Raw genomic sequence first — 5,147 nt, 5'->3', positions numbered from 1 at the left:
GCAGTAGACAACCAATATATTATGATAGAAAACGGATATACGTTGGAAGAAAGTGTATAGTGTGTAAGAATACGGAAATACAATGTGAGAAAACATAGATGTTGGTAGAGAAGATATACTGTACCGTATGTGTGGGGCATTGATTCACCATGCTGTTATTGCTTGCTGCCTGCCTAATTAGGCCTGGTGTACGAGATAATATCTTCACAGCGGTTTGTATAAGCATTCCGTACGCAGGGACACAACAGTATCCTGGTTTGTATATATAAATATATATACACTAGAAAATGTTTTGTTTAGCAGGACAATGGGATCGAACCTGCGTTTCGGGGGGGACACCGTCCTGGTGTACACTAAGAAACTGGGTATACAGGCCGTTATATGACTTGTATACCAGTATATATATGTATCCCCCTACCATTGGATGGCTTTTTTCCCTTAATGTTGTATACATAATGTATAATAACAATGCTTTTTTCCCTTAATTTATAAATATTATTTATACAGATACCCCCAAAAAATTTTCATTTTGCTCATTTTATTTTGAAATTCATTTTATAATGGGGATTTGCTGGTGGTAGATTGTGTATTTTTCAAACTTTTGAATTAAAAGTGTGTTGCAATCCTTAGTGAATTTTTGTTTCATTATATGTTGACACGTAATTGGCCCCCTTTGCTGTTTAATCCTAGAAGATGATTGACCTGATGGATAACTCGATTTTAATGGTGGTGATGATTGACTGTTAAGCCTCCAAAACATCGAGGTTGATTGGGTTTGGAGGTAAGGTAATCACCGGGGGAGATGAGTGTGTGTTTACGCTGTCGGACGCACTTCACTAGGTGGTGGAGGGGAACCTTGAGGGTGACTTAAGTGCTCGTAACAGTGAGTCCCTCGAGGCAGAGGTCCTACGTAATGAAGAGCGGAGACGTAGTTGGCTACTTGTTGATTTCCTGTGAGAGGAGGAGGAAGGGTTAAATAGGCGTTATGACTTCAGAGGATAAAGTCGAGATTGGTGTGTGAGATGGGCTCATTCCTCTCTACTCCCTCCCCCATCTTTTCCCCCATTTCCCCATTCCTCTCCATCCCCTCCATTCAGGATAGTCCGGCTTACAGCATGTGGTAATGGTGAGGATGGGTAGCTTCTTCATTACCATGAGCGGTATTAATGTCTGGCGGTAGTAATGAATTCCTGTGTCTCTTGTCATCTCTCTCCTTCCATCCTCTCTCTCTCTCTCTCTCTCTCTCTCTCTCTCTGTCTCTCTCTCTCTCTCTCTCTCTCTCTCTCTCTCTCTCTCTCTCTCTCTCTCTCTCTCTCTCTCTCTCTCTCTCTCTCTCTCTCTGTCTCTCTCTCTCTCTCTCTCTCTTGAAGAAGCACTCAAGTCGGAGTTCCTCCTGTACTGCCAGGAGTACACAGTACAACTTCCTCTCACGACCTCTGCTGCTCAAGTGAGGTCAAGACATCCTTCACACCTTGTCAGCAATATCTCGACATATGTCACTTATTTACCTGTTCATCCTCTGCCCATGTTTTTTAAACTATTCATTACCATTTGCCAGGTATTTAATATATATTCACACATCTGTATTTCCTTTGACCTCTCAATTGGATCAAGTAAGTCAACTCTCATAGGGTTAGACTCGTTCTTCAGGCTAATATCCTGACCACTCTGGGGTCATAACAAGAGCCAGGAACAGAACTTTTGAATGGAATTCGAACAAATGTTCTCGTACTAGGAGAATTACGAACATACCATGCGTTACCCGGGTATATTTGTCTCCCATTTATCCATCTATCAATGGATCTATCTTGTCTTAACTGTAATTATCGCCCCTCTCCATTAAATTTTTGTACCTAAGCACGTACCTAAACACAATTAGGTACATCTGCATTTCTGCAGCTACCCTTGACTCCCATTTATCCATCCATCAATGGATCTATGAAGGGGAATACAGAGTTTGTATAAAAAAACTAGCTACGTGATGCTAAAAAATCCCCATCACACAGGATGGTTAGTCATACAGAGGCATGTGATAAGTAGTCTACACTGACAGACTCTGGGTGCATTATGAGGATATCTGGTTGATGGGGTTCTGGGAGTTCTTCTACTCCTCTAGCCCGGCCCGAGGCCAGGGTTGACTTGAGAGAGTTTGGTCCACCAGGCTGTTGCTTGGAGCGGCCCGCAGGCCCACATATACCTGGTTGATGGGGTTCTGGGAGTTCTTCTACTCCTCAAGCCCGGCCCGAGGCCAGGGTTGACTTGAGAGAGTTTGGTCCACCAGGCTGTTGCTTGGAGCGGCCCGCAGGCCCACATATACCTGGTTGATGGGGTTCTGGGAGTTGTTCTACTCCCCAAGCCCGGCCCGAGGCCAGGCTCGACTTGTGAGAGTTTGGTCCACCAGGCTGTTGCTTGGAGCGGCCCGCAGGCCCACATACCCACCACAGCCCGGTTGCTCCGGCTGTATTTCCCTGAAACCCGATCCACCAATTGATTCACAACAGGTCCCTAATTACTGTCGAGTGAACAGAGGTAAACAGTTAAGGACCGTTGCTCAATTACTCCTCCCTATCCAAGGTCCGAACCATGCTGTCAAGCCATACATCCCTTTCCTAGTCTTACCCTCAAAGTCCCTTGACTGTGTGCTTAATTGAAGCTGACTGGATGTTGAGTAGATTGGGGACTTCTCCTGGGTATGCTCTGACACAGACATCTGCTCTTCATCCCTCTTGTTCCACAGAGGATCAAGAGGGATGAAGAGCAGATGTCTGTGTCAGAGCATACCCAGGAGAAGTCCCAAATCTACTCAACATCCAGTCAGCTTCAATTAATCAGTTCAGCTCCAGAAAAAGGGAGTACACGAATGTACAACACGGGAGTGTTACGGGAGTAACGGGAGTAACGGGACGGGAGTAACACGGGAGTGTTACGAATCCCACTAGGATTCTGCCATTACTCTTGATTCTCATATTACTTTATTGTCTTGTTCTTTAATATAGCATCTAGTTGTATGATATAAGATTTTGTATGTTATATATATATAGTATAGCATGCAGTAGTGTGCATGAGTTACATTATATTGTGTGAGGCTTTTGGTGTTAATTTCTCATGTAGTTTCTCCGTGTGGGCGGTTGACCATATTTGGATATGGCCAGTGTGGGAACATTGTTGTCAATCGAGTGTTATAGTTGTACATTGATTATTCCCATATTTTGGTTTCTGTATTATTGTATGGAATGTTGTACCAGTGTTTACTACTCTTTAGTTTAACAATGTTTTGTGTGGACGGTTAGTTGATTTTTTGGTAGACGCTTGGCCTGCGGACCAAGGCGTGGGGAGAAGCGTGGCGGCAGCGGTCATGAGGAGTCATGGTTTAAGTTAAGTCATTGGTGTCACGTGGGGGGTGGGCGGTCCGGGGCTCTGCTAACACTCGGCTGCTAGGGGCTCAAAGGGCCCAAATACTCAGCCCCTCCGACTCCCTGGATTCACCGGAGTCTCCTTGGTCACACAAGATAGGACCAACAATGCCCACCTCCGCAGGTCTTTGCTTCCACCACAAAGGGGTGCCACTGATTCACCCTGGAAGCCCTTCAGTCAACCACGGGGAAACTGCTGTTAACAGTTCCGGCCTAGACCCGTGGGGGAGTGAAGGAAGACTCAGGCTTACCTATAACCATAACCTCCCTGAGTCTTGCCTGCCAGACAAAAAGGTTGCAGGAACTCCTTTCCCGCCTGTCTTCTCTATCTTCCTCTTAGCAAGGTCGCCAGCTGGGTTATTGTATCTGCATCCCAGCAATGCAGTTCAGTGGGTGTATTATATATTATTTGTAGCCAGAAATGTATGCTCATAGAGAAATATCACAAATGGAGGCACACTCAAACACAGTAATAAAATGTGTGGATTTACTGACGCAAATTACATGAACACACACACACAATCACAAGTAATACATGAATATGGAATATGGATAATGAGTCTGGAGATCGTCAGCCTCTTCTTCCACGACCTCCAACTCTCCTTCAACTGGGCAGGAAGACAGGAGTCTCACACTCTCACAGGAGGGCCTCTTCACCACGTCGGCACCTCTTCTTCACTGTCCTGCCATCCATACACACTGTCCTCTCTGACAGTCCTGGACACAAGCTGCCTTGCAGCCTACTCTACTATTAAAGTAATAAAGTCTTGCTGCCACATACACGAGTAAATATTGTGGCCTAACTAGCCTACTCATACAAGGGGTAATGGGATGGCAAACTGATCTACCTTACACTCCTGGCTCACGACGCCTGTCCCTCGATGGTGTGAGGTTCCCACGCTTCCTGGGGTCGATCCTCGACGATCCAGGACGTTCCACAGGTCCTCAGGTGTCGTGAAGCCTTCGCGTCGTCGCCGTTCCAATCCCTGAGATTCAGCTGCCCCAATCCTGTTTCATCGATGGGCGCTGAGCTAATCACTATCTTTCCCCCACACTCGCCTCTCCCACAGGGCGTCGCTTCTTGTCCTAGGCACTGTGTCGTCCTTCCAAGATTCCCAGTGGATGTGACCCCAGTCACAGCTAGCTTGCTCGCCCACCTTCCAGACCTCAACGTCCAGCCAGCGGCGCCGCCCAGCGTCGTCGCCGACTATTTTCCAAGTTTGGGCACTTCTCTGCTCACTGAACTTGGTTCCTCTTTGGCTTCCCAGAAGCGCAGGGTCTCCAATAACTATGGTGGCTGCGACAACCAGCTCTATCCACTGAACAAGGCTTGCAGAGCCTCCAATCCCTGAGGGCAGACCGAGGCGCGTCCTGTCGCTTCCACGGTCAGTACAACTCTGACGTTGGCGCCGCCCGGGGCACTCGGTGACGTCATGGCGGGCCCTGATTTGTCGCCCGCGACCTACGTCGGCCAATCCGCGATTGTCATAGTGTCCCTTCCACAAGGTCATATCTGCCGTAGGGGATACTGTTTCATTTTAAAACAGGGCGCCAATTTTCCTTTATTTACAACTTATAATATAACCTCCTTCCATTAAATGGCAGCCGGTCTGGTCGCCACATATATCACTAGACTCCCTGAACCTCAGAGAATCAGTAGGGAGAGCTGATATGACTCTTTAAGCCGGCAAACGAAAGAAATAGGAGAGGGCACCGTAACATTGGTCACTGTTA

This window comes from Procambarus clarkii, chromosome 3 (assembly GCF_040958095.1).
Source record: "Procambarus clarkii isolate CNS0578487 chromosome 3, FALCON_Pclarkii_2.0, whole genome shotgun sequence".
NCBI classification, from domain to species: Eukaryota; Metazoa; Arthropoda; class Malacostraca; order Decapoda; family Cambaridae; genus Procambarus; species Procambarus clarkii.
The sequence above is the reverse complement of the archived record's forward strand: the minus strand, read 5'-3'. Positions refer to the sequence as shown.